The sequence below is a fragment of the Capsicum annuum genome, chromosome 4 (genome assembly GCF_002878395.1).
Source record: "Capsicum annuum cultivar UCD-10X-F1 chromosome 4, UCD10Xv1.1, whole genome shotgun sequence".
NCBI lineage: Eukaryota > Viridiplantae > Streptophyta > Magnoliopsida > Solanales > Solanaceae > Capsicum > Capsicum annuum.
In genome coordinates, this window is record NC_061114.1 from 15,787,237 (window position 1) to 15,800,353 (window position 13,117).

Sequence of the window (13,117 nt, forward strand, 5' to 3'; positions counted from 1 at the left end):
AACACATTAATAAATTTTATATTAAGGCAATTTATATAACACGCCATATATTTTTTCTAGTCAAAGTTTATAATTTTAAAAGGTAAACCTCAATTTATTCTCCTCCTCCAACTAATTATAAATATTTCACCCTCGTAATCTAAAATTGAGCAATTCAACTCATTAATCCAGACTATATTAATTCTGGTCACTTAAATACTTTTCGTCAAATATTATGCAAAAGAAAATAATGTTGCATGTGTATATATATCAAATAATTTTTCTTAAAAGATATATACCACTCCAAGTAAAATTTCTAGTTTTGTCACTGAAGTACAATCATTAACCTTTTTAGGGTTTTTGTCCTGATTTTTTTTACTATATTTAAGTTTTATTTTTTCTTAAAAGGAAAATAAACGTTACCATAATTACTTTTACTTTTTCTAAAAGAAAAAATATAATTCTTTTTCATATTTGGCTAACATTTTCCTTGGAGGAAAGGTTTGGGACATTTATAAATAGAAAACCTCTTTCTCATACCATAATACAATAGTATCCACAATTTAGTTTTTAAGATTTTCGTTTAGGGGGAGATTTTCTCTCTTATTATTTTTATGTTTTTAATATTAGGTTTTATATGTAGGCCATGGCCAAATCATATAATAAAATTATGTTTTTAGTATTGTTTTTTGTTGTCATCTTATTTATCGTCTCATAGTTTGCAACTAATAGCTTCCGCATGACGCCCTCTCGATTTCGAACCCAACACTTAGGCCCCGTTTGGCTGTGAAAATCATAATTTTTTGGAGTTGGAATTGAAGTTGGAGTTGAAGTTGTGCTTGGCATGAATATAAATCATAGTTGTTTTTGAAATTTTATGAGAAAAGTAGAAGTGAAAAAAGTAAAAACAAGTTTTTCTTGTTTTGATTTTTCCAAATACAATTTTAAAGTATATTTGAAATTTTCATGATCAAACACTATTAGTTTCGCTAAAGTAAATTAATTTTTTGGAAAGAAGTGAAAAACTTTAATTTGGTGTAGTTTAAATGTAGCAGGGTGTTGCACTTAGCTTCCTCTCATAAAATTGTACAGAAAATGACAAGAATAGTCCATTATTCATGTTTGGGGTATATTTAAGTGATCACTTTAAATCTCTCCTCAAACATAAAAGATATTATATATATTTATCATTTTCTCTAGAATTGTCATCCAATTATATGAAGAAGGAAAAAGATGCACTATGTTTCAATTTTCAACTTTAAAAGGTCCAAGAAGATGACTTGGACTTGCAAAAAGTTGTAGAAATTTGAACTTGTCAAAAAGACCAGGTCAATACCCTGTGGCAAGGAAAAGGATTGGATCATCCATCAAATCATATAATTTAATTATTTTTTCTGATTCAAAATACTTTTCATATTTTTCTTTAGAAAAATTAATATAGTTTATTTTCAAAATTTAATTTGATTAAATTAATTTAATATTTTAAAATTAACATTCAGATACTTAAAAATTATTTGAAAAGTATTATAAGATATATTAATTCTTTTCATATAATATGATATAAGAAATATAAATATCAATCTACATTTGTGTAATTTGACTTTCGAAAAGTAAAATAGGACAAATATTATGAGACAGAGTAAGCATAACCAAAAAACTAAAGACCCGTTTGATCATAAATTTTTCAAGTAGTTTTTAGAAAAAGACTTGGTAAATAGTTTTTGGTCATATAATTTATCATTATTTGATAAATATTTTTGACAAATAATTTAAATTCTCAAATACTAGAAAATATTAGTATTTGGGTCAAATTTCATTTTCTGAGAACTTTTAAAAGTGATTTTTTTTTAAAAAAAAATATTATAAACTAATACATGATAAAACTTCACCCATAAATCACTTCTCAAAAATATTCAAAAGTTTATGATCAATGGCTAGCCGAGTGTATGGTTTGGAATTAGCAGGTGGATTAACTGGAGTGTGAATACTTGAATGAGGACATTTTGTGTGAGTTTGTGTGGGGGGGAGGGGGGTGGGTGGTTTGGGAGTGGGGGTACCCAATTATTTATATGTTGTTTATGGATCTTTGGACTAGTCATGTTAGCACCATGTAAATATATTTTTTTTAAAAATAATCCCTCAAACCACACACATATATATATATATAGTAACCTTTTTTCTCCACAGTCCCCCCCCCCCCACCTTTCCTCCCTCACCTCCATCCCTTTCTTTTTCTTTTTCTTTTTTGAATATGCAATCCAAAGAAACTGTCATTGCATTCAAAAGGGACTTCACAAATAATTAAAGCTAAATAAACTTTTTAAAAATTGATTCAAACTAACAGTGAATTTAAAGAAAGAAATTAAGAACTCAAATCCAAGCCCCATAAATTGTCATTTCATTCAAAAGGGATTCTAAAATAGATCAAAATTGAACACACTTTGCTAAAATGATTGAAACTTTAAAGCTCTGAAACAAAAATAAGAACTCAAATTTAAGCATCAGAATAAAAATTCAATAAATGATTAATCCATTAGTACAAACAAAAAAATCAGATGGAAAATAAAAGCTCCATTTTTCTATCAAGAAGAGCAAAACAACAAATAACTTTGGTCTTTAACCACTTTAATCATCAAAAAATAACCTCTTTTCAAGAAAAGCTTCAAAATTCAGATCCCACCATCTTCAATAAATATCACTAAAATTGACTTGAGTTAACTTGAGCAAATCCAACAGCGGACTAAATACAAGTACATGATCACTAAAACACACCAATATACAAAATTCAAATCCAAATTCCTTCTCATTAACCAAAACCCAAATCCCAAAACTCCTAAATTCTCAATCTTTTACTAAAAAATGTCAACAAAAATGCCACAAACAGTCCCAAATTCAAAAATGGCATTGATAGTATTCGTCGGCGATGGCAGCACTGGCGACGCAGATGATAAGGCAATTTGAAAGGTTGCGCGATCGTTTGAAGTGGCTGGTGGCGGCGTCATTTTAGGAGACTGATGGCGCGGTGGCGACGTGGATTTGGGAGGCTGGTGGCGTGGTGGCATCAGCGCTGGTCGCTGCGTCGGTCGGAGATGAGAGGAGTTCGTCGGAGAGAAGAGAGGTTTTTTTTATTTTATTTTCTTTTTCTGAATAATAATAATAATAATAATAATAATAATAATAATAATAATAAAGTAGGTCCTTTTTAAAATAAAAATAAATTCACGCATTTTTTTTTGCCACTTCAGCCGACAGGGTTGAAATTAATTCACTTAAAAGTTATTAAGGGGGTATATAATTATCCAACTAGTTAAGGGTCTAAAGTAAGTTTTGGCTGCAAGTTCAGGGGTGATTCGATGTATTTTCTCATAAGATTAAAATCATTAGACTAGTGCTATATATTTTTTTCCCAAACTTAAAAAGCTGTCTTTTTTTGGAAAGATTTTTTCTTTTTTTAAAAAAACTCTTAAACTTCCTCTCTTTTGTTTTCGTTGCGATTCGAACTCACAATTTTGGAGTTAAAAGTGAGAGGTTCTTATCATTCAACCAACTTTCTCTTACCATTTTTGGGAAAGAAATGTTATCCTCAGTTTGCATATTTTAATTTACTTCAACTATCTCAATTCATGTGATATGCCTTCTTTTTAGTTTATTTTTAAAAAAAAATTATATTTTTATATTTAGAAATGATTTAACTTTAATTTTTTTTTCATTCCTTAGATGATGATTATAGGCGCACAAATGTGTTTAACTTGTTTTAGATCACATAACTTGTTATAAAAAAAAATAAATTTCTAAACGTATCCAATCAAACACCATCACATAAATTGAAATGAAGAAAAACTTAAATTGTGTGAATCGTATAACTTAATAATTTAGGTTAACGTTTTACTTATAAGGGCAGTATCGAGTTAACTTATAGGTTTTTTACATTTCAACTATTTGAGATATCGAGTAATTTTATCTCCTAAAATTTTAAGCACATGTAGAATTATATTAATAACATTGAATAAAAGCTTAAAATGTCAAATTGTGACAATTTATTTATTGAAATTACTTTTACAACGCAAATCGTGACATTATCTATGTTTGTGCTTTTATGCTTGAATTTTTTTTTTTTATATATTTTTGTCCGTAAAGTTATCATTATGTTTTATAAAGTACTAAAAATATCAATATATTCTAAAAGAAAAATATTAGAAATTGCTACCAAATGATTTTGTCGTCATTCAAATAATAGATTCAATAAAATAGAAGAAACAATCCTTATGAATTATGATCATTAGTTAGGATAGGACAATCAACCAGTTGTTGAGTGGACTTTTAAGAAAATAAAAATAAAAATAAAAATCTAAATCTATCTTCTTCTTTTTTCAGTAAAAGGATTTTTTTAGTCGAGACTTCAAAAAAGTTCTATCGAAATTTCAATAATAGAAGAGGAGAAGCAAGAGGATATATATGTATACGAAATTGACACAAGTGAGTCTATCTCATATTTGATTACCCTTGATCACAAATTAAAAAAATTAAAAATAAAGTAAAAATCTCAATTAGGTCCAGCTAACGGGAGAACTCACAAACTTTTATTTTCGTCGAGAATAAAATTACTTGAAGTATTTTGATTATTGTATAAAAGTTTGAATATTGACTTCCTAAACCTCTATAATTGATTTTTATACATATAAAGTATGACGACTTCACATTTACAGTTTGAACATCTTGATTCTCAATCACAAGGGGTTTGTTTGTATAAAAAATAATTAGTTGACAAAATGAATTTTTAATTATAAAGCAACGGCTGGACAATTTTAAATAGCACATTGTAAATTTTCTCTTATTTCTTTTTTGCTTTAATAAAATTTTCTAATGTAACATAATGACTACGTACATCCAAACTCCAACCAAAACAACTATTTAAAAATTTGTATGGGAGATTCTTAGAAGGAACTATGTTCTTAACTTATATGGCTGTCACCTCATGTTCAACATATATTTATTTTGAGTGATAAGTGAGTGCATCTTCCAACTATATACAAGACAATATACCAAAACAAACCTACCATAACAAATCATGAATGAATGAAACTTTATAAGTGGGATCTAGTAACAATAGTGTGTAAATTAATATTTTAAAAAAATATGAATTTTTACTTGTTTTTCTATTTTTTTTGTATGTCAGAAAAAAATATGACTTATCTTAAAAGCCTTTGTTGCATATAATCTAGACACATGTTAAGAGAGGTAGAAATAAGATAGTGATAGGGATGGTGGTGGGAAGGGGATTACGGGGCTAGAGATGATATGTGTCAGTGACGAACTCAGAATTTAAGGGTCATAGGTGTTTGGGAGGTTCAAACACACATATTGACATTCAAACCTTTAAGTTTCGGTTAGGAAATCAAAACACCTAGCCATCTTCTTGATTTTTTTGGGTATTTTTCTAAATCTTCTATCTATATCTATACATTTTTTTTATATAATTACACCTAGGATGCATCAAATTTAATGGGTGTCGGAGCATCACAAAATAAAATATCGATCTCCCCCTCCCCCAATATATGTTGGAGGGTGAGAGGACACAATCAATGCAAAATATCATTTGTGAAACTGGTTTTTCATATTTCCATTAAAAGAAATGTTTTTGTTATTTTTATTTTTCCAAAATTTTAATTAATCGAAAATAAAAGATAAAAATATTTTTCTCTATATTGGATCCACCCATAGTGTTTTGTGAGTACAGCTTTTCCCATGTTTAGAATTGACTCGTTCTTGTACGCTTACTAGTTGGCTATGATTGTGCTATACACGATTCAATATTGATCATTGAAAATTTTACGTTATACATAATTCTATCTATTAATTAAAATCTTTATTTGGTTGGTTAATAAATTCTTGGTTAGGCATATATTATTATATTTAGATTAATGAAATTTGTATATTAATATTTTAAATTGTTAATATGACACTCATATAATTTCGAGAATCAATCAATTTTTTTTTATTTTCACATAGTAATTATGAAATATATAATAAAATATTTTAAGTTAGTTAACTCTTGTAATTTAGAATACCTTTTATGTAATTTTCAAATAAAACATGATATTCTCTTTGTCCAAACTTTTGTGGCATTGATAGTCAATTATATTTTAAAAATAATTTAAGTTTTTAATTATTAAAATTTATAATAACCTTTTTTCTATTTCAATTTAAGCGGCATTGATATAATTTCGAGAGTTAGCCAAATATTTTATATCCTCTAAATTTTTTAAGTTGTTAATTATTGTGATTAATATTTTATTACGTATTTTTTGCTATATATAACAAATTAATTATTTTTTAGATATTTTAAATTTTTAAATGTTGTAATTTATTATGTATTTTTCTTGAATATATAACAGATTAATTGTTTTTTAGATATTTTATATTATTAACTATTGGAATTTATAATATCTTTTATGTAATTTTCAAATAATATATGTTGCTCTCTTTGTCCAAACTTTGTGAAATTAATAGTCAATTATGTTTTTTAAATAATTTATTTTTTTAATTATTGTGATTTATAATTATTTTTTTTAAGAAAATGGTCAAAAGACCCTCCAACATTTGCCCCAAATCCCAACTACACACTTAATCTTCACGGGAGTCCTATCACCCCCTAATCTATTTTTTCATGTATTTATTACTCCCCCAAATGCTGAGCTGGCAAGGAAGGTGAGAACACCCCCTAGGCTCGTTGGTTTAGTCCCAACAACTCCAAAATTAAGAGTTTAGCCTTCCACGTATATAATATATGTCATTAATTGATTTTTTGATGAAATAAATCATGAAAAATGACTCTCTCTCTCTCTCTCTCTCTCTCTCTCTCTCTCTCTTCCAATTGTCATCTTCCTTTTCTTTATATGACTCATCTTCTTGTCCACCATCTGCCGTCATCTTCTTCCAATTTTTTTTTTTTAATTTCTTTAACCTATGTTTTAGCTTTTAATCCCAATTCTACTTGAATTCTTGAAGTTTTATTTTGTAATTTGGTTCAAGTCTTAATTTAGGGTTTGTAATTTGATGATCGATTTTGTCGGAATTCATGAAATGACAAATTTGAAATTGAATAAGATTTGTATGGATGAATCAGACCCAATGCTCAATGCTATTGTGAGATGCAAACATGGTATTTTACTTGACTTTCAATCTTCATGATCGAAGTCAAATTAGGGAAGAAGATTTTGGTCTTGCCCCTACTATGGTGTATGTATTTTGCATTGTATTTTGCTGTCACTTTATATTCAAATTATAATAATATATCGATTTCTACAAAAAATTTTAGTCTAAAAAATATAATTTTTTTCTATGGAAGGACAAAGAAAAAGTGGATCCAAGATTAAATTTTATCATTCCAAGACTGGTGAACAAAATCAATGAGTTGGAAGAAGAATTATGCTTAAACGGGTCCAAATTGATAACTTGACGTGGAAGAAGAGGCTCAAAGGAAGATAGAGATGGTGTAGGTTCAATAGGAAGATATTTTTATGTATTTTGATTTTTGTTACTGCTATGCTCATCAGCAACAAATGAACTGAAAGTAGTTGCTAGATTTGGTCTACTATGGTATAAATTTTGTATACCTCTCTCTAAATATATCAGATTATGTTATGTTATGATGTCTTTTGCCTAGTCGCACTTCATATGTTTGCTTTTGCCTAGTCGTACTTCAGATGTTTGTTGTGCTGCTGCTATGTTATTGTTTGCACTTACAAAATCGTGTCTTGTGTCTCTGCTATGTTGTTGTTTACACATACAAAATTGTGTCCTATATTGCTGCTATGTTATTGTTTACAGTTGTTGTGTCTTGTTTTGTTGCAATGTTATTGTTTATACTTGCAAAGTTGTGTCTTGTGTTATTGTCATGTTATTGTTTATACGTACAAAATCATGTAATGATAATGTTGTTTAGGCAAAGCACTATGCTAATGCTATGTTATTGTTTACACTTAATTCGTGTAATGATAATGTTGTGTTGACATTGTAGCAACATCACCACCATTTAAACAACACAGCGATAATGCCTAATGACAACATTCATCAACAAAACATTCCAACTTCACACATCATCATTCATACCAAACTAAATTCACATTCATAATGCCTAATCATTAGGCAACATTCATCAACAAAATACGGTGCTTAAATTATTTTCCAACACCAAAATAAAATTATTTTTATGTCAACTGGACTAACTTAAAACAGTGCTTAAAATACATCAACATCACTACAATTTTCATGGCATCTTGGACTGTGAAGAAGTGGTATTTTGACTTGGATGGTTTGAACTACTTCACACTTTCTTCTTTCTTCTATTCTCTTTAAGTTCTTGTAGTTTTCTTGTTGAGATTGCTGATTTACCATTCCATTTTAATTTACTGGTACTACTTGGTGTATAACCAATGTTACCAGTTACATCAGCTGATCTTGCCACATTTGCTTGACCAGTAGAGTATATCTTACTGCTAGGCATGTCAGGCTACAAGGAAGGATAAAAAAGTTTAAGAATTAACATGTATGAATGACTCATAATTTACACATGATAAAACAAAGTACGAGACTTATATTAAGGACTTTAAAGCCATTTTCAGCTTGAAACACACCCATTCCTACTACTCTTTGCCTTTTGAATAGAGTTTTGTTTCCCTACCACTATCCATTCCTCTTTTTGTAGTTCCAGCTATTGAAGATGATGCACAAAAATCAGGAGGTGCAGAAGAGGATGCTGAAAAAATAGGTACTGGAGGTGCTGTAGGTAGAGGAGTTACAGTAGCACCTACTAAAATTGTTCTTTGGGTCTCCCTCTTTCTTTTTTTATCGTGGAGGTTCAATAATGGCTTCTGATGAAGTTTTCTATAAATATAAAAGGAATATTATGAATTGAGCAAATTAGAACAAAATTCAAGCATAATATACCTTTGGTTTGCCTCTTCCCCTGTCTGAACCATAATTTTTTTCTTGAGGAGCAGCATTAGGTGCTTCTGGTGGAGTTTTCTACATATAAAAAAAAATGTTAACAATTAGACTACTGTTATAATATAATAAATTCATTTGACAAAATTACCTTTGGTCTGCCTCTTCCCCTGCTTGAATTATCTTTTTCCTTAAGGAGCAGCAATAGTTGCTTCTATTGAAGTTTTCTACATATTAAAAAAGAATTTTAAGAATTAGAATACTGTTCTAATATAATGAATTCAATTGAAAAAATTACCTTTGATCAACCTCTTCGCCTGCCTGAACCAGTAGTTGTTGCTACTGATGGTGCAGTTGGTTCTGCTGATGGTGCTCTGTGAGGACACCCCCTTTTGTTGTGGCCTCTAATATGACACACACTACATGTCATTGCTAGTCCAGTTCTAGACAATTTTTCTGACTTCTTTGTTTCCCCAACTTTCTTATTCCTAATCTTAGGTGGCCTGCCAGGCAGGGTTGTGATTTCAAATGGTGCAACAGCAATGTTTGAAGAAACTGGACACATTTTCATATTTGTAAGTGGTTCAAGGACATTGGCGTAAGTCTACAAATATGTTTCCTTACTGTAGCAGCTGCAATATATTCATACAGAAGGTACTTTTTTAACAATATTGCAGCCACACCATGTACACATGGTATGCCCTTTAATTGCCACACTCTACAACTACAAGTCCTCTTGACAATATCAACTTTGTGTTGACAAAGTCCTTCTTTCACTTCAAAACCAGCAACTTCATTAAACTGAATGGTATAATCCATAGACCTGTTGATGTTTTCCTCTAAAACCTTCAAATACATTGGAGAGTAATTGGACTTCCAAGTACTTGAAAACTCCCTTAAAGTGCCTATTCTTGTCATCATCTTTACTCTGATTTCTTCAAGCATGGTAATGATGGTCTTGTGCCTAGCTGGTAAGATCCATACATTAAAATACTCAAACATGTTGTTATCCACAGAATCAAATTTCACTTCAGTGTTAAAGTAAAGCTTGCACCAGTAATTAATGTTGAAGTAATTAAGTCATCCATCATCTTTGCAGGACCAAGCAACTTCATCTTCTATAAGTTTTTCCTCAATTGAGACTCAAATGTATTTTTGGATATCCTCCAAAATTGTTGTCTTCTTTGAAGACCTCTCTATTCCTTAGCCTAATTAGATAAGATGTGTCTTGCACATCTTCTATGCTTGAATTGAGGTAACATTTGCTCGATTGTTGTAAACAGTCCCGACAATACAAAACATGCAATAAATCAAGGTAAAATTAGTACATAATTATATTTACTTGGCTAAACTAAAAAAAAATATCCATAATACAATATACATACCTTCTACATATCAATAATCAATGTGAGACCTTCTCCTTCTCCAAGTCCTAGGTCATCCCTTATGCACCCAACAAACCAACTCCATGTGTTTGTGTTTTCCTTTTCAACTACTGCTCAAACAAGTTGCAGCATCTGATTATTTTCATCTTTTCCAACAACAACTAACAATTTCCATTTACAAACACCTTTAAGAAAACAACCATCTAAACCTAAACACTTCCTACAATGCACCCATGCCTTCTTCAAAGCATCAAAATAGATGTAGAAACTCAAAAATTTTGGTTTACCTTCTTCATTAGACTCACCAAGTTTAACAACACAACTTGTCCCTGGATTTGTCCTCAGCAGCTTATCCTTATAGTCAAGAATTCTTCCAAATTCCACAGCATGATCACCCATGATATCTTTCAATACTTTAGCTCTTACTCTCCTCACAGTAGTCTTACCAACATACAGCTTGAATTTTTTTCTAAGCTACTCTTCCAGATTGAATACCCTTATATTTGGCTGCTTAATTATTCTTTCTCTGAAGGTTTCAGCTAAAAATTTTGAATTGCACAAATAATTTCTGGTTGTCTTGTTGCAAGTATGTTTTGGAATGTAAATTTTTATGATGAAGTCATTTGTTGTGTTGTCAAGACCTACATACAAAAGTCATGGACAACCATCCTTGCATCTAACTCTAACTTTTTTTGGTTCATTCACCCACTTCTCCATAGGAACCCTCTTTCTTACTGCATATTTAGTCACAGCTCCTTTAAATTCATTCATATCTTTAAACACCATACCCAACTGCCAAACAACTTCTTTTGCAGTTGGGTCATGAATGATTTTCTGGGCTGTTGTCCTTTTTTTCCTTGACAACTTAACAGATCTTGCCCTACCAGATGCAAGCACATCATGTTCTTCATCACCATAACAATCATCTTCATCTAACTCAAAACTCTCCTCATCATAACTTGCAAAGTAAGGCTCATCACCTCCCAGCCTTCCTTCATGACTTACTTTACCTGTTTCAGTGTCATCAAACCCTAGATCTGATCCTGCTTTACCTACTGATACCTCTGCATTATCAGCTGGTACTCTCTCATTTGTTTTCCTTCTTTGAAACTTTCTCTTTTCATCTCTTAACTCCCTAACCTTCTCATGTACATCACTATCATACTCTTCATCATCATTATCTACAACTAATTCTACTTCTAAATCAGCACTATCCTCAATAGAGTAATCAGAACCCTCTACTTCTTCTTTTGAGAAATCACTTCCAGCAGGACCAATTTCTATATCATCAACTGCAGTAGCAATACCTGCAGCAATATTAGGTCCAGTAGTACTAGGTGAAGCAATACTAGTTGCAGCAGCACTAGGTGGAGCAATAGAAGGTGCAGCAACACTAGGTGCAGCAGTAGATGTAGCAATACTAGGTGAAGCAGTAGGTACTGAAGCACTATATGCAGTAGCACTATCTGCAATAGTGAAATAAGGTGTAGTAGTGAAAGGAGGTGAAGTTGGAAAAAAAGTAAAAGGGTCCTCCACATTTATATGGTCCTCACCTACCATAAAGTTAGGCACATTATCAAAAGATGCACCAAATTCCTCCACATTCCCAAGACTTACATTTTCTAAGAATATTGGGGGGTCCACAACAATTGGTTCATCCACTAAATGCTTGACAAATACATCCACTTCATCTTCATTTTTCAAGGAACACATTATTTTAAAAATATCCATATCGTTATCCACATCTACCAAAATACCACTATTAGGTGGTTTAATACTAAAGGTGCATGTTGTGCTATATCCTCATTTTCGTATATAGTCTCTCAATTCAAAATATAACATCTTGTCAACATCAACATCTAAGAATGCTTGTATTGTGTCTCCATTCTCTTGGGACATTTATTTTTGTTGTTTCATCAATGGAAGCTGACTTTAGATGGATGGTAGTCGACTCAGTGGTTGATGGTTCAGGAGTCATGTCTGTTCTGGCTTTGGACTATGGATCATTTACCTGTTCTTCATCAAAACTCAAGCTTATAGAAGAGTGATTAGCTTTATCAAATATAATATTCATAGATTCTCAACATATAGATTTCATTTATTATAAACTCTATAAGCGTGAATAGTGGGAGAGTACCCAAGAAAAATACCTTCGTCACTTCGTGGGTCAAACTTCCTTAAGTTATTCTTACCATTGTTGTAAATGAAACACTTGCATCCAAAAGAATGAAAATAATAGATATTAGGATTTTTCCCTCTCTACAACTCATAGGGAGTCTTCTTCAGAATTGGTCTGATCAGATATCTGTTGAGAATGTGAAATATTATGCTTACTGTGTCTGCCAAAAAATGATATGGTAGATTATATTCCAGAAGCATGGTTCTTTCCATCTCTTAAAGATATTTTTTCTTTCGTTCCACCACAATATTTTGTTGGGGAGATTGAGGAGATGAAAAGTTCTGAGAGTAGCCATTTTGAGCACAGTATTATTCGAAATCTTTATTTTTAAATTCTTCTCCATGATTACTATGAACATTGGTGATGAAATATCTTGCTTCTCTTTATATTCTTCTGCAAAAGATCTCAAAATTAGTGAATGCTTCATGTTTGTAAGCAAGAAACACATCACCTAAGTAAAATGAGAATAATCATCTACAATAACAAATATATTTTTTTCCTCTAATACTTGCGGCCTTGGTGGGTCCAAACAAATTCATATGGATTGTTTGAAGAGGTTTGGTGGTAGTCATAATATCTTTGATTTTAAATTATGTTCGAGTCTGTTTACCAAGTTTACAAGCATCAT